Below are 17976 nucleotides of genomic sequence, written 5' to 3'. Positions count from 1 at the left end.
CAAATTCTTTTTCGGATCTCATTGCTTTTTTTAAAAAAAGGATGTCATACTTTTAAATGTCAAACTAACTTGTTTGTGACAATCTCGAGCAACAATTAACAACAACAGAAAGAAGGGATTGCAGAATAAGTGAGATCTATGTCCCCCAAGCCTAGCAGCTACCATATTAAAGTGAATTAGATGCAAAGTGTGTTAATTGCAGGTAAAAATAAGGCAATTAACCCCCGCCTCTGGCGTGCGGATTTCCACTGTTCTTTATTTATAGAGCATGCCTAGCCTAGCATCTTCCGTCCAACTTTATTTAGTTACTTACTTTAGCGAGGCAACCTGTGGCAAAAGCAGTGATGTTCATGTAGAACTTCTGCCTGTCCAGTGCAATGAGAGCAAGCAGTGTTTTTGCACAGGGGAAGCGCACTGGACAGGCAGATATCCAAAAGTTCATGCTAGCGATTGTGGAATCTATGATTTCTCAAGACCAGGAAGCTGAATGTTCCTAGCCTTGCATAGTTTGCTCATGTGTCTATACTGCTAGTAAAATGTTAACAGTATGTGAAATTGGTGTGTGTGTGTGTGTAGAGGAGAGCTTGGTAAAGGACTGGTCTTATTCAGCAATTTACTATGAATTTAGGCCCTTTTAAAGTACTTCTAGGTTCTAAATTCTGATATCCAAGAAAAAAGCTTTAAATCTTCCCTGCTGCCCTTTGCACTGATGAAATGCAGAATTCACTTTGCTTGGAGGCTGTTGACCTAAACATTGCTCTTGTCGATATCCCCTTCAGGGAAAAGAAGCAGCAGCTCCTAATTCTCTGCTTGCTGATGAAACTTAGGTTTTCGCTAACAACGAATGCAGCTTCATGGAAAAGTTGAGCTCGGTTTTTACCTACAGTGGTCCACAGCCCAGTTACGTTCAGGCTTTCAATCGTTTGGTCTGCCAAACTGTATTATGACCTCCCCAAAGGCTTGCAAAGGCATACCAAGAAGAACAAGGGTATAATGTCTTTATGTTGCTTTGCAGATGCTGCGTAGGTAAAGGAATGTGAAAATCGGCGTGAGCCGTTTCTGTTCATTGGCCTTCATCAAGGGCAAAGGCTTGCTCAAAGGAGGCAGTATCCGGTGGTGGGGAACCTGTGGCCCTCCAGATCTTGCTGGACTCCATCTCTGATCCATCAGATCCAAGTATGATCAATAGTCAGGGATGATGGGAGTTGTAGTCCAACAGCAGTTGAAAGGCCACAGGTTCCCCAACTGATCAACCTCTCTGCAAAGTAGAATCTTCTGTCTAACATATTGTTTTCACACAAATTATTGCCCTCCTCAGATTGCTGTTCTGTGCGTGCTTCCTTGGAGAAAACATGCCATTGAATTTGCTGGTCTGCTGAGTAAATAGGCGGTGGCGGACCTTGGGGTCTCAAATTTCAGCGGCACCCTGTGTGACACCAAAATTTCATGCCCCCTGCCTCTTGTGCTCCATTCTAAATAATAGTTGTGGTGTCCCCATTTGTGGCTGAACCGGTCGAGCTCCCCTAAATCTGCCTTTGTAACTATGCACAGGATCAGTATCTTAGAGTGCAACCCTGTATATTTCTCCTTGGAAGTAGGTTTCATGGAGCTCTGTGGGACTTCATCCTAAATAAGTGGGAATTTCAGCCTTAGTCTGGGAAAAGCAACAGCCTGGAGTAAGTGTGTGTTCCGGTGCAATGCGTTGTAAAAGGGTAGGTTCTTGGGGCAAGCGCTAACTTCTTAGTTGCAAAATGCAGGCCACAATCCCGAGAACGGAAGAAGCTCTGTGTGCCCAGGAGGCCTTTAAGACCTGTATTTCTTGTACAGCGACAGTCCCCTATGCCACATAGCAGGAGCAGTTTATGATCTCATGGAAAAAAATCTGTTGTGGGAAGCGAGTGGGAATAAAGGTTCCTAAAGTAGTTTTTTGAGTTGTGGTTTTAAGGTTGCAATTGTGCTTCATCAAACTCAATAAGGCCTAGATTTTTAAAAGGTTTCCCTATGCTCGTTTGATTTTTTTGTTGAGGAAGGGTTATTTGAATAGCAAGCTATCCTTCTATATCACAACTCGCATTTGAAACATGAAAATAGTTTGCTGTGCACTATGTGAGGCTGCTGCTCAAGATACAAAAGGCCAAAGCAACTTTTGTTCCATGATGCTAACAGCACAGTTCTTTGACGGATTTTCTTGCTGATTCCTGTATGTGTTTCTACGAGGCAATTTTTAATGGCTCTTAACAGGGAGAATAATTATCTTTTGCCTTTTCTGATATCCCTCTTCTGGCCTAGCACTTATGTGATAAGTTATTTCAGAACTAACAATAAATTTCCAGAATTTTTGAAAAGTTCACAGTTCCAGGTGTGATCTGGGTTAGGCACTTTAAAATTAATTTACTTAAGTGGGAGAGATTTAAGTATGTGCTTAGCTTTCCCTCTGGAGCTAGACTGCTAGATTCCTGGGTTTTAAAATAGTGGTTTTATATATATTTCAGTACTTGTTAATTTAAAGTTCAGTGTAAATTAGTCCCTCAACCTTATCTGATTTTTTAAAAAAATTAAATATAAAATGGTTTGATTTAAACAATTTAAAATTCCATCTCACCACTAGGCATGATATATTATCTTGAACTCGGTAGTAGCATTTGTTGTGTTCTTGGAGGTTTGTGGATCCAAATAAATTTAACGCCTTATTTCTCTCCATTCAACAATGGCTTGTGGTTGCCTTCCCTATGTCCCAAAATAGCAATATGAATGCACATACATTCTTTTTAAATGTTTTTAATAATAATAATAATAATAATAAACAAACAAACTTAGATTACAATTTCATGGTATTAACAATTGTTAGTCTGTTACCACAGCAAAATCAATTTAATAATCTTGGGTTTCCCCCCATTCTGATTATTTGTAGCCCATTTTTCTTTCCAAAAAGAAGCCCAAGGCAGCTGACTACATCATACAAAAATTACTAAAGTGGTACTTTAAAGATTAGCAGAGTTTCTGTAGCATAAGCGGACTTCTTCACAAAGGTTTTTGCTACAATAGACTTAAGGAATTGTAAGACTCCTTCCGAATGTAATTGTGCACTGGTAAAATAAACTGTGTGTGATTTTACCAATATGCTACGTTGAAATATATTTACTAGCAAATGGGTTTAAGAAGATTATGTAACTAGTCTCATAAATCTAAAACAGAATGTAAGCAATAATTTCTTTCTTTATTTCTTTGCATTTATAAACAAACTTTCACCCAGCATGCAACTCAATGTGGCACAAATGGATTCTCAGGTGACCTTCTCAGAACCAGACCTGATTAGCTTCCTATAATGTGCTTTCAGATCAGTTAACTTAACTTGTCTCAGGGATGTGAATTTGCAGGATCCCCTATTGCACAGAGGTTCATAAAAAAGACTGCATGTGTACACACACGAGTGTGTGAATGAGAGATATAGTATGCATGCTAGCTAGGTCATTCTTTGTGCTTTTCAAGCAGTGCTTAATTAGTCATAATTATTTAAAAAGAAAAAACATATTTTGAATTAGATTAATGTAAGTTAAAGCAGAAGGCCCCCCCCCCATACCCCAGAGCAGGTTTCTTTTTCGAGGGTGTGGCAGTTTTCAGGAGTTGATGAGGGGAAGCAACAGCCCTGTTTGCATGAGCACCAAACCATTGTGCAAGCAGGCCACCTCGGTTTCATATCACCCTCAATATCTAAATAAACCAAGTGCATTTATCTTGCATCATTTTCTCAAGTGCATTCTTCTTGCATCATTGTGAATGTGGGGGGTTATTCTGTTTTCAAAATCAATCTCCCCGCTTTTTTCACTTTTGAAAAGAAGAACTCAAGAGAGTGTTAGAAATCTACCTATATATAGGAATCTTTTTTTAAAGACAGTAATCCTAGATGGATTATGTTTAAGCCTACACTGTACATTCATTCATTTCTTTGGAAATATGTGGATTATCGTTCGGCACAAGCAAAGCAAACTGTTGGACCGCCCCCCCCCCTTTACATTGTCATCCAAGTTGTGTCACAGTCCCATCTCCTAGAGCACATGTGCAGAGATTTCCATGTGTATGGTGAGGTGACTGCTTGGGATTTGGGGGGGGGGGGGCAGACTGAAATCACACCACACAGTCCTGAAGCTTACTGAATGAACTACCTGGGATATACTTAAAAACACACACAAAAAACTGCACTGATCATAGCTGTCAACCTTCCCTTTTTTTGTGGGAAATTCCCCTATTCCAGCACTGTTTCCCGCTGCTTCCCACTGCTATCCAGAATTGTTAGATATCCCGTAGACTGTCCCCGGGACAGGTGAGGCTGCCGATCCCTTATTTTCGAGGCTGCTGATCCCTTATTTTCAAATCTGAAAGTTGACAGCTATGGCACTGATCACATACATACATCATGCCACAGCTGTGCCTTAGACCTGTGCTACGCGAAGAGGGCATTCTGTGTCGCTCAAAGGCATGCAACGTTTAGGGCCAGAACTGGGCTTCACATAAGTGTTGCTGATGCTCAGACCACAGGGAAGGTTTGACCAGAGCTAGTCTTGTTTGGAGAGCTGTCAGGTTAGGGACATCACCTGCCACATTAGCTGATATCGGGAGGCACCAGTCCATGTCTTGGGAACTGAGAGGGAGGTGGAAGGGGCCATTTAAGTCACATTGCATAAATTCCCCCCGGATCTACTGAATGTTGCCTAGTCAATCCCCTGCAGCCTGCTGAATCCGATCTCCCACTAGCCTGGTAAGGACTGTAGCACAGACAGACACCCCTTGCAGGATCTGCCTCTCTCTTCATTGTCTGCGTAGCACAGGTCTAAGGCACAGCTGTGGTTTTTCCATCCATGTGAAAAAGTGCCTTTCTTTGTGTCCACACCCATATTTGGAACGGAAGAAGTCCTCAAATGCAGGGCTGGCTTGTGTAATCCCAATGAAAATCAATGGACACAAAAATTACCCTCGTTTTGGATTGTGGTCAAGTGCTGCCATTGCACCCACAGCAAGGGAGTAAGTCTTTGATGGTTTTAATGGGACTTCCTCAGTTTCCCAAATAAATGGGGTTGAGAAAGTCCTTATTACGACGCGAGTTTTCAACATTCTCCTTCATCTGACGTACAATGGGCCGGCTATCCAAAGACTTCTTCTTTTAGCACTCAGTCTTTCCATCCTCCCGCATGTTAGACTTCTCTGAAGAGAAAAAAAGAAGACCCTAGAGCTGAATAAATAAATCTGTCAGCCACTGGGACCCGGCCAACTTTGGGGGACTTTGAGAAATCCTGAAGCTAGCACATGAAAGGAAGCAACAGTTTGCAGAGGGTGGGTCCTGAGGGAGATGGCCTTGCATTAATATATATATATACATACCGTATTTTTCGCTCTATAAGACGCACCAGACCAAAAGACGCACCTAGTTTTTGGAGGAGGAAAACAAGAAAAAAAATATTCTGAATCTCAGAAGCCAGAACAGCAAGAGGGATCGCTGCACAGTGAAAGCAGCAATCCCTCTTGCTGTTCTGGCTTCTGGGAAAGCTGCGCAGCCTGCATTCGCTCCATAAGATGCACACACATTTCCCCTTACTTTTTAGGAGGGAAAAAGTGAGTCTTATAGAGCAAAAAATACGGTATATATCTCCTCTGGGACGCTGAAGCAATCAGACTGCCTGTCCTCTCTCCTTGCCCATTTTCTGCTCAGGGCCAAGAAGGCCAGACAGAATAAGATATGCGGGAATGGGCCAAGAATTCAAATGACAATGGAGCACAAAGGGGATAAGCAGGCTTCGGAGAGAGAGGTCAGAAGATTAGAACCCCCAGGTGTGGCCTGGATAAGATAAGGCCTGTCTCCTTCCAGAAGGCCTTCAGGCATATTCCTCTTAACAATTATGAGATGAGCTGTTTTGAAAAACTCCCCTCTCCTATGCATGCGCACAAAGGCACAGCGCCTCAAGACTCCTGGCAAATTGGCACACATGTCCCGTTCCAAATAGGCACGTAAATAATTCTAAAGCACTGCTGGAACACCAATATGTCCTTTGGCGAATGCTGCTTCCACCTTTGAAAAGCCAGTTCAGGAAGTCTCACAACAGAGAGCCCTTTACCCTGCCTCGGCTGGTTAGCTTTGTCCCATTGTCAGTAATACACAGAGGAATATGGGATAGCTTCTCAGGTGTCATCAGTGTCACAAGGGAGAAGTGTAAAGGCCAGTTGCTTTTGCAAGAAGCCGAAAGAACATGCCAACGAACCACTGCAGAAGTGAACAAGGTGATAAGGTAGGTATCCTTGAAAAGAACAGGTAAGGCCATGAAGTCATATAAATGTTGGGCGTTTTCTGAGCTGAGAATTGAGAACAAGCAGGTACGATCTGATCCTAAGCACCCCAAGATAAGTCCTGATTTCAGTGAGACTACCCACTTCCAGGTATGTGTGCTTAGGACTACAGTCAGACGCTTGCACTGCAATACACATTTACTAAGGAGTAAGTCCCCCTGGACTCAAGCAGGCCAAGGACCAGGATGTGAGACTTCAATGGACCAATGTTCATGTTGAATGGAGTGCTGATGGCCATACCTTTGAAACAAAAAGATAATGTTAATCCAATTGCAAAAAATTACAAACAAATCCAGTATCTGTCAGATCGCAAGCCAGCTCCGTTTTAGCATATCTGTGATCAAGCCCTAAAGTCAGGGGGAAACCACATAAATCATAAAGACAAGAGTTGACAAGCATTGAACGAAGGTATATGCAGAAGTTGCTGCTCTTGCTGGCAAGGACTCCTCAAGCAAGAAAAGGAACTTGCAACTCCCCAGGAAATGTCTAGGCGCAACATGGTTGCCAAGATCCATGGGAGAACATCCTTGGAAAACTGGGATGTCATACAGCGGCCAGACGAAGATCCCAATTGCGCTCCCCTTTGATCCAGATTTGATCTCAGAAAGATGGCGCAGGGATTGGCCGCAGAACACAGATTCTCCTGAATGAGAACCTTGTGGGTGGATAACCAAACTGCTGGGAGTGTGTATAGTTGCCAGCATTCCACTGACTTCATGCTCCTGTACCCTTTCCAAAGTCAGAAGTGGGAGGAGCCAGCTCTGGTTGTTTAGTCTTTCTTCCCTGCTGCAAAGATGCAAAAATGAGCTCAGATATTTTGGTGTCAGAGGCAGCAAATTCAAATGCCACCATCTCTCTGGTGATTAAAATATGAGAATAAATGAAAGAATATACAGATTTGTTCCACCTTAAGGATACTCCCAAACCTTTTCTGGTAGACAAGGTTGGCCCAAGACATTTATCTGCCTGAGGTGGCGTTTCAGGTAACACCCTCATGCAAGGGTACTAGCTGAAGTGCTAGTCGAAATTATTTTGGCACCTGAAGCCTGGCTGAGAAAAACATGTCTGAGTAGAAGCCAGCAGGATTTACACTAGCTTAAATTAAGCTGGTGCAAATTATCCCTGTTCTAAGCCTTTAATAAGCCTTTAAAACAGAGTTTGAACTAGCAGTTCGAAAGCATGTCAAGTGCAAGTAGATAAACAGGTATCACTCCAGTGGGAAGGTAAATGGTGTTTCTCTGCACTGCTCTGGTTCACCAGAAGCGGCTCAGTCATGCTGGCCACATGACCCGGAAGCTGCCTGAGGACAAACGTTGACTCCCTCAGCCTATAGAGCGAGATGAGCGTGCAACCCCAGAGTCGTCCGCGACTGGACCTAACGGTCAGGGGTCCCTTTACCTTTACCTTTTACTTGTGTAAGTTCTGCCAGGTCACCAGGTCACAGTTAGGGTCCAGCATAAATCTCCTCTGCTCAATCCTGCCTTTGCAAAAATTGGAACACCAATTTTTCAGGACTTAAACTGGTGTAAGATCCACTGGATTCCGCTCAGCTGGAGGAGCCCTGAATAACCCCAGATCAGGGAGTTAACACAAACTGGGATCAGTTTAACTGGGATGTGGGGTTTATGCTGTTGTAGTTAAGTTGGGGCATAAATTGGTCAGTGTGGAACTAACAAAACATTTGAGAACAGTGCAAACTTTCAAGTTACGTATATAGTAGAATAATGCATGATGAGTAGTTCTGTCTTCCTCAAAAGCTTGCATGCTTTCACATAGATCTCTCCCCCCCCCCCTTTCAGTTAAGGATATATCTCCCTGCCAGTTTTATATGTTGAGGAATCAGTGCACAGAAAATTGTTGCTGCAAATTCACTACGTACCTAAATTCCATTCACTTTTCACACAGAGACTTTTTAAAAAAATTAATAAGCTGCTTTCTGATTGGCTCCCTAACCCAGACCTATACAGTTGTGAGCAATCAGAGTGAAGATTCAAAGGAAGGGATTGAGAAAGTACAGCTGTTGTTAAGACCAGCTCATTGTAAATTACAGTTGTCCTCCCCTTCGAAACAAGCATGGGGACATGTTTGTTTTCTATAAATACCTTGGGTTTGTCATCTGATTGCAACAGCAATTCATTAGTATCAGGGGAAGATCGTCAAATCGGCCTCCAAATGACAGTAACAGCGATCAGGACTCTCGCAAACCAATGCTAAAGTTTATAAACTTTATCCACCTCCTACGCTGGGCTGCCAGCGATCTGTGTCCACAGGAGTTTTACAAGCCAGATTTATGCATATGTCAGTGAGCTGAAATTAACGTTGCAGTGCTGCAATGGGAAAAAATGTTTCTTTGCAACATGATGAAACAGTTACTTGGCTGAAATAAAACAGAAGGAGGCTTGCAGGGATAAAGAAAGGTGCCCAAGCCTTCTCAGGGGACTGAGGGGGCGAGGATCTGCTGGCTGGCCTAGTCTTTTGTTCAGTTCCTGTTCCTATTCCTAAAAGGTAAAGGGACCCCTGACCACTAGGTCCAGTCGCGGACGACTCTGGGGTTGCGGCGCTCATCTCGCTTTATTGGCCAAGGGAGCCGGTGTACAGCTTCCGGGTCATGTGGCCAGCATGACTAAGCCGCTTCTGGCGAACCAGAGCAGCGCATGGAAACGCCATTTACCTTCCCGCCGGAGTGGTACCTATTTATCTACTTGCACTTTGACGTGCTTTCGAACTGCTAGGTTGGCAGGAGCAGGGACCGAGCAACAGGAGCTCACCCCATCGTGGGGATTCGAAGCGCCGACCTTCTGACTTGATCGGCAAGTCCTAGGCTCTGTGGTTTAACCCACAGCGCCACCCTGGCGTTAAATCGTCTTTTCTTTTTTAGGATGTGGTCAGGGCAGGTCATAGGGGTGAACACCCTGGGGCCCTGAGCACCCTCAAAATTCCCTATGAAGGAACCAGCAAATTTTGGTGCCAGGGCCATGCACGCTGCATGGCACCCACAGCCCCAGGAACCCACAGTTAAGCTGGCACTTTTGGGGCAGGCCCAAGACATTTTGCTACCTGAGGCAAAGCGACAAATGACAACCCCTAACTACACCCTCCCCCGTTGCCTCCAGTCATGGTGCATTGTTCCCAAAGGCAGCAAATAAAATAAAAAATAGTCACCTGAGGCAGGAAAACCATCCAGCAGCTCCCCCAGCTTTACAGCGGCAATAATAAAAAACCAAGACCTCCTAAATGAGTCCGATTGGATTCATAGGGCTTTCTTCTTTTCTCCCACCCTCCTCCTCCTATTTATTTTCGTTGTCTTACCTACCCTCCTGCTCTTCACCCTAAGATCCCAAGACTGGTCCCAGAGATTTATAATTTATTTTAGAAATGGAGTCTTGCTTCAGTTTCAAGCAAAAGTGTTTGAAGACCAAAATGCCCACATTCTTTTCACAGTTGTGGAACCATTCACAGGCCAGATCTCTTGCTTCAGACCAGGTAACACTGAATTGCACCTGTTGTTCTCGTGATAATTGCAACTCTTCATCTGATAGTGTGGCTGTATAAAATAATGATAATGCAACATTGCATAGTGCTCTAGTGCTCCCCACTTCTTCTTATAGAGTTAACCCACAGGATTCAAAGGTAAAATGAAATCAAACAAGGGGGGAAACATAGGAATCAATGAAAATTAACCAAAGGCTCCTGTCTAGTTTTGAGTAAAAATAAAAGACAAAAATAATTTATTACAGTATTAACTTTTGAGGGCTAGAGGCTAATTCATTAAAGGCTGTGTGTGTGTGTGTGTGCAGACACATGTGTGCATGCACACCCACACCCACATTTATGGTACATCCATATTGATGTAGAGAGAGCAGGGGGTGTGTTTGTGTGTAAACCGTGATGCCAAAGAGGAACAAAATGCAATGTGGCAATTGCATTTGAAGCAAATCTATCTATAAAACAGTCCCAAGGACCTTTCACAAAGCAGCGCTGTTGATAACACAAGCATCCTGGCACTGGAAAGCCAATGAGCACAAACGCTGGGATTGAAAACAGCCACTGCTATCTCAATTGTGGCCTTAATCAAGGTAACAAGATTTTACTCTGCTGTGTGTCTTTCTTAGTTTACCAGGGCAAACACTATTTTTGTGAACGGTCTCTGTGATTTTTCATGGGGGAGGCCATAGAGCACCAGCTTTTCAGGAAGAAAATCCCAGGTTTAATTCCTGCTGCCTCCAAGTAGGCTGGGAATGTCCCAGGGCTAGTCAGTTTAGACAACAGTGAGCTGCATGGACCAATTGTCTTCCTATGTTCTGTTTAGTTCATGAAACTTTATGTTGTAATAAATTTGTTAGTCTATAAGGTGTCACAAGACTCTTTTTGCTTACAACAGACTAACCCATCTGGATAAATGCATCATGTTTCTTTTATTAAATTTATATCCCACTTTTTTCTCCCAAAGGAGCTCAGGATGGCAAATGGTAAGGTATAATCAGATTAAAGTGTTGTTGTTTAGTCGTTTAGTCATGTCTGATTCTTCATGATCCCATGGACCAAAGCATGCCAGGCACTCCTGCCTCTCTCAGTTTGGTTAAAGTATATGTAGTCCAATATATATTTCCCAAAGGACTGATGGCTTAATGGGAGCTTAAGAAATGGGCCATGATTAATATGTGACACAGCGATAATAAGCAGCATATAAAGTTGGTTGGTAAGCTCTTTGGGCCCATAGGCTCCTACATATTATTGAGAAAGTGCTATGGGTGATGCCCAGCTGGTCATCTCTCTTGTCTCTCCCTTGGATCATTCCCAGCCCCGAGAGACAGAAAGAGTGAAAGCTCACAGACATACTTTGCTTTCCCGAGGGATCTGGGTAAAAGTCAGACCCAGTAAAATTAATCTGAGCCTTGAAAAGCAAACAGAGCTGGAAGAGGAAGTGGGAAAGTGCGCCACTCTTTCAACTTCCTCCTTCAGCTCTATGGACTTTTCAAGGGAGAAAAATGGTAATCTCCTTCCCCACTTCATGGAGTGGGGAAGGGACTTCATGGGCCCCAGTTTCGCAGGAGGGATTCAACTGCATGCCATAAAGTTAGGTTTGATTACTTAAACTGGATAAAAATACTCAATCTCTCTACCACAACAAATCCACCTTAAGAAAGACTCTGACTTTTTGCAGTTAGGAAAGTGATGAAGAAACGCAGTAGAAAATGTGCTATGGGTGAATAATTAAAGAGAAGGTGTGTAAGCCCTGTGCACGCAAATCAGGATGAAATCAGGAGGAATGCTCATTGTCTTATAACTGTGCAAATAAATCAGCTGTTCAGGAAAGACTGGGCATTGACTAACCTCCTCATAAGCTTTGTGCAAGCAAAGCAGGATGAACGCTCAATAAATATGTTATCTAGAGAAGCCTTCACTGTGACAAAGCAGATAAGCACTTACTTGTCTTTCACCAGAGAAACCAAGCATTCTAGGGAAACTCATCTTCATCTGCTTATGCAGGGTGTACAAATCTCCCCATTAATCATTCATCCTTATACTTTTCATTGCATTTCCCCTTCACTTTCCTAACTGCAAAAAGCCAATTTTTAAAAAGTGGATTTGTTGTGCAACTGAGCTCTGCAATCCACTTAAATTGTGCAAGCCTCGATTGCCAGTATGTGTTCAAATCCCTCTCATAAAATATGGAGATGGCCTGAGGCTTATTCAGAGATGCGCTTTCTACTGTGGCCTTGAGGCGGTTCTGGTGTGTGCTTGGCGAATGCAGCGCAGAGCCTGGGTCCCCAGAATGAAGGTACAGACTTCCCAATCTAGGTCAACTCAAGCTCAGGCAGGCCACTAAGAATTCTGGTTCTTCTCAATGACAGAAGGAGAGTTCCCAGTTATATGGAATGTATGTGCCTGGCCTACCTAACAGGGTGTTAGCAACTGGCTGGGGATCAGAGACTTGTGAAGCAATAGCTTATTAATTTAGCAATGTCTGGTGCCAAGATCCATAGGCTCCAGCACTTTGGAAGACAATAGCTGAAGCCAGTGGAGCCTTACCAGGAAAGATAATATAGTGGTTGGGTTAGTCTGTTAGCCTTCAGATTGTTGCAACCGACTATGGAATGTTCTTAGTGCACCTGCCGGGATCTGAGCACTCAAAAGTGGAAGGTTAGACTTCTGCTCTTGTCCTAGATCGTGGACACGGGGAATACCATTCAGGCTGTTAATAACCCAACCTGGCAGATACAAAAATGGCTACGTAGAAATCCTACTTACAGAGCAATCCTAACTATTCCGGAGTGTGGATATCCTTGGCTGAGCTGGCCAAGGGAAAACTAGAGTTTGACTTACATTACCTTTCTTGTTGATTTAAGTTCCACCAGGTTGCCAGGTCATGTGGCCAAGCTGAATAGAGTTAGGATCCATAATAAGTCCCCACCCCACCCGTTCCTGCCCCCCCTTCCCCGGAACCCCCATAATTTGGGGCTTACACTTGTGTATTTTCAGCTGAGGTGATATGTAGGGCTTATGGCAGCATAGCCTGGCTGTGCCAGGAACCTGCCAGCTGAGCTGGAGATCTACTGGATCTTATCGTGGTAGATCTTGGGTTTGGACCACTCCCTTAGATGTCTCCATTCCTTGTCACGTTCAGCATCTCAGGGCCATGCTGAAGGTCAAGAGAACTAGGCCAGATGCACTACAACAGGGATAGCCAACTCCCACCAGCCCCAGGCAGCATGGCCCAAGGGTCAGGGTTGGTGGGAGTCCACATCATCTGGCAAGCACCATGATGGCTATCTCTGAGCCATCACTGAGTACACAGCAGCTTCCCCCCTGAGACATAGAATCGAAACAGCAGGGCCGTTGGCAGGAGATCCCAAGCGGAGTGTTTCGAGGACAATGCCCTAACATTCATACTTGCAACCAAGTAAGAGGTCATGCACTGGCTTCTGTCCGAAATCAGGAGGAATTCACATTTGTGCAAAGGGCCCCTCCAGTCTGCTGTCTTATTGTGAGTGCACTCTGTTCCTAACACAATAGCAGAGCGTTCGTGGTGGATTTATTTTGCTTTAGTTTGGTCTGTGATGCTTCCACAATGCTACCACATGATTGCTGTCCGCAAGAGCTATAGCACAATGAAAGCAGGACATTAAAAAGCCCCAAAACTTTTGCAGGTGTGAACAGTGTCAAAGGTGAGGCAGCCACCAATGGGATGTCTATAAAGGTCCCACCTAGGCAGGCAGGTGCTGGACCGCTTCCCCGCAGTTGCTAACTCATACGGCTTCACTCTCGGTTAGGCAGAACTTATTGGGACATTGTCATACCCTGAGTACCTGTGGATGTCATACATGCCACCTGCCCCAAGAAGACAGGGAGGGAGAAATAGCAACTTTATTGGGCTCACTGTGCCCACATCTGGAATGTGATAAGCTATGTAAAGAAAAAGAAGGCACCTTTCATCATATTTGGTGGACGTGTAAGGTAATAAAAACATTCTGGGAAATGATATATGATGAATTGGAAAAAATGTTTAAAGTAACTTTTATATAAAACAACAGCAAGCTAGAAGCTTTCCTATTAGGAATTGTAGGTGCTGATATTCCAAAGGAGCAGAAAATACTTTTTATGTATGTGACGACAGCCACATGGATATTATGATCCCAGAGATGGAAAGAAGATAAAGTTCCTACCAGAGAAGAATGGCAAATTAAACTGTTGGACTATACCGAGAAGGCAAAACTGACCAGAAAGCTTAGGAACCAAGAAGATCGAAACTTTAACAAACAATGGAGGAAATTTATAATTTATCTTGGAGACCACTGTAAGCAGATGAAAACATTAGCAGGATTGCAATTAACACTCTCAATGTAGCAAGTACTATGGAGATAATGGACTTCTATAAAATATGGGCTATTGAAAAAGATGCAGTAGAAAAGGATTAATAACAGGAGCCACGGAGGGCAAGGTGGGAGGTCCAAAGATTTGGAGGAATCTTTAGATGTGGATGTGTATGGTTGTATTGTTATAATTTTATACTTTTAAAATCAAATACAAATTATTTCAAAAAGGAGGGGAAAGACAAGCTATGCTCAGCAGGAGCAGAGGTGGCCCAGACAGGCTCATTTTCATGTGCAGACTGAATGTTATTATCAAAACAACAACCACCCAGTTGTTTGCTGTGGAAGGAAAATGGGAGAAAGGGGAGGCGAGATCAACTAGGCATAGTTCTGTCCAGCCAAGCGACTGACTTTAGCTAAGAGTGACAAGCGGCTCTTGCTTCACTTCTCTCGACTTTTCACATTCCCTTTCCACTGATGTGCTAGTTTACAATATGCAGGGAGCTGTTTATATAAGGGGGTCTCCACAAATATCAGCTTCACACAGTTTGAAGAGGAACAGCCTCGAAAGGTTTTTACAGAAAGAGCTTTCAGACGGTTGCTATTTTCAGGTGGGATTCCCTGGTGCACCAGCCATTTCAGGTTATGCAGTTACAGTTGGAGGTCCACCGCAACAAAGCCACTTCCCAAAAAGATAGGACCTTTGGCAATAAGAAAAGTGCTGGGGAAACGCACCGGAAAGCGTGCAATAGCATTTGCTCGATGGGAACATCATCTAAACTCCTCGTGAACAAGATCAGAAGGCATGCTCCATAAATAGACAGCTTCGTCTAACCTCCCTGCAAACAAATCAGGACGAAGGCACAATAAACAGGTCACCTGAAAGCACCCGGAGAGTAAACAGGCACAATTCCTCAGCGAAGATTAGTATTGGGTGCTGATGCAATTGAGTTTATGGGCTTTTTGAAATTTTAATGATGTACTGTGTTCTATCTACTGTTTTAAAATTGTATTGCATCCGTTTTTGCCTTTTAATTGTACAATAAGCCCGCAACTTACGCACATTTAACTTGTGTGTTTTATGCGCTTGGCAAAAATGTTAAAAAAATTAGAAAAGGGAGCAGAAATGGGGTGGGCATCCAGGAAAAAAGCTTCAGCAATCCCATCCATCATTGAACCCAATGCAATTTGACTATGCACAATTTTGGCTTTACGTCTGATCCCCGGAATGTGACCCTTGCGTAATTGTGGACTTTACTGTATTGTAGGCTACCCCGGCATTGTCTGCTGAAGGGTGAGATAAACGTAATCTTAATAAATAAATGATAAATACGGTGACTCTTCTGGACCTCTCCCTCCATGCAAAACAGGCTGGGATTCTACTTATCGTTTTCAAAGTCACCCAAAGCAAAGGGAAGAAATCCACGGCTTCAAAGTGTCGCAATCCCTTCTGCCTCAAAGTGGGAATTACCCTTTGAAGGGCTTGTCATTCATTCTTGAGGCTCCATGGCATCTGCTTTGAGGAAGTGGAGACAGGCTGGGGCAGATGGGAAAGGGCATGAATCACCTTCCTACGTAACGAGTGTTTCATCATGGGCAAAACCCCACCAGCTGAGCGACAGTCTGGCCTTTTGCCCCTGCACTATCATCTTCTGGAAATGGTGACTGACTCCATTCCCATACCCTGATGGTTGTTTGTGACTACGTGGCCTTCAGAGCCACCTCCATTGGCTGGAGAGCTCACTTGAAATTGGAATGATGACCTACCTAGTATTGACCAAAGAGCATCAGAGATATCAATAATGGCTCCTTGACACTTATCGTAGAAGAATGTGAGCAAATTCAGGGTTATAAGTTTCAAATCTGGGCCTGGGAGAGGTGTGAGTGGCTTGGGCAAATGCCTGAGGCCCGCAGCCTCAATCAGCCAGTTGGAGAAAGCATATGTGATGCTTCTTTCTATTAAGTCCAGCCACCAACCCAATGAGCACAGCATTGGCCTAGTTTCTACAACACTAAGCCATAATTTATTAAGCTACAGTCTATTCAGTCATGGCTTAACATCTACCCAGCACAGCTTAACTATGGTTTACTTGCTGCCAACAAACCAGTCTGAAGCCAAAGTTTGGGTTTGTTTCATTTACATGTGAACATAGCTTTCTTCCATGGTTTGTTTGCCCACCGGTAGTGGCCAGCAGTTTGGAGTGGGCTTGGGCAGCATTGCTTATCGGGTAACTAGAATCCTAAAGAGATGTCTTGCTGTTGTGGCTAAAAGCGTGAGCATCCCTGGTTCCAAATCTCTTTCTGTCCAGGAATGCATTAGGTAGCATTTGGCTTATAAACCATCTCTCAACATCCACTCTATAATATGAGCTATAATTTGAGGCCTGAAGTGAGATGAGTGCCACACCCCATAGTTGCCTTTGACTGGACTTAACTGTCCAGGGGTCATTTACCTTTACCTATGATATGAGAATCATGGTCCTCGAGTTGTTGCAATGAAGAAGAAGAAGAAGAATTTGGATTTGATATCCCGCCTTTCACTCCCTTTAAGGAGTCTCAAAGCGGCTAACATTCTCCTTTCCCTTCCTCCCCCACAACAAACACTCTGTGAGGTGAGTGGGGCTGAGAGACTTCAAAGAAGTGTGACTGGCCCAAGGTCACCCAGCAGCTGCATGTAGAGGAGCAGAGACGCGAACCCGGTTCCCCAGATTACGAGACTACCGCTCTTAACCACTACACCACACTGGCTCTCTGATCACTGAGATATGTGTTCTTCTGAGCACTCTGAATGTTAATCTGTATTATTGGCAAACTCGGGGAGTCAAGTGTCTATCAGTTTGTAGGTGAAAAAGGGTTACTCTACAACAACTGCAACAATAAACAGGAACAGGGGGTTACACAGAAGTACAGTGGATGCTCGGGTTGCAAATGTGATCCGTGCAGGAGGCACGTTTGCAACCTGAAGCCGTGTCTGCGCATGCGCGGGTTGCGATTCAGCGCTTCTGTGCATGCGTGACTGCCAAAACCCAGAAGTAATCTGTTCTAGTACTTCCGGGTTTCGGCGCATCCATAACCCCCCCCCAAAAAACGCAACCTAAAGCATCTGTAACCCAAAGTACAGTGGTACCTCGGGTTACATACGCTTCAGGTTACAGAAGCTTCAGGTTACAGACTCCGCTAACCCAGAAATAGTACCTTGGGTTAAGTTCTTTGCTTCAGGATGAGAACAGAAATGGCGCTGTGGCAGCAGTGGGAGGCCCCATTAGCTAAAGTGGTGCTTCAGGTTAAGAACAGTTTCAGGTTAAGAACGGACCTCCGGAACGAATTAAGTTCTTAACCCGAGGTACCACTGTATGACTGTATTTGCAAATTAAACAAAAAATAATAATGCTTAAAACCCAGGATGTACAAAATGCTGAAGTATCAATTAAGCTGAATTCACCTTGTGAAGTCCTGAGGGATAGCTCAGCTGGTAAAGCATGAGACTCCTAATTGCAGGGTCGTGGGTTTGAGCCCCACATTGGGCAAAACATTCCTGCGCTGCAGGGAGTTGGACTAAATGGTCTTCATAGTCCCTTCCAACTCTACAATTCTAAGTCTCTAACGGCTTAGAATAAGCATCCTGGGATAGGCTTGGGCAGGAGAATGCTGTGAATTTTTTTAACACCCCCCCCCCGTACTATAAACCAGGGATTTGTGATTCTTTCTGAGAGAAAAGAAGCCTCCCAACTCTCCCATTTTCTAGAATTAACCCTGTTCCCGCTGTATAGCTATAAAATGCTAGCGCTATATTGTACTATATTCCTCTGAGGAAAAGGCCTCAGGG

At 44.0% G+C, this 17976-nt stretch overlaps 1 long non-coding RNA gene across 1 annotated transcript in view; it reads left to right on the top strand.

Moving 5' to 3' along the window:
* The window catches only part of LOC310680449, a 421426-nt gene extending 403919 nt beyond the window's left edge, over nucleotides 1–17507 (top strand). Inside the window, exon 3 of the long non-coding RNA XR_014512771.1 lies at nucleotides 17451–17507. This is a non-coding gene — a long non-coding RNA (uncharacterized lncRNA). The remainder of the gene's footprint in view (nucleotides 1–17450) is intronic.
* The last annotated feature ends 469 nt before the right edge of the window (nucleotides 17508–17976 follow it).

The sequence above is a fragment of the Podarcis tiliguerta genome, assembly GCF_965153285.1.
Source record: "Podarcis tiliguerta genome assembly, chromosome: 6".
NCBI classification, from domain to species: Eukaryota; Metazoa; Chordata; class Lepidosauria; order Squamata; family Lacertidae; genus Podarcis; species Podarcis tiliguerta.
This window is presented reverse-complemented; position numbering and strand designations above follow the sequence as displayed.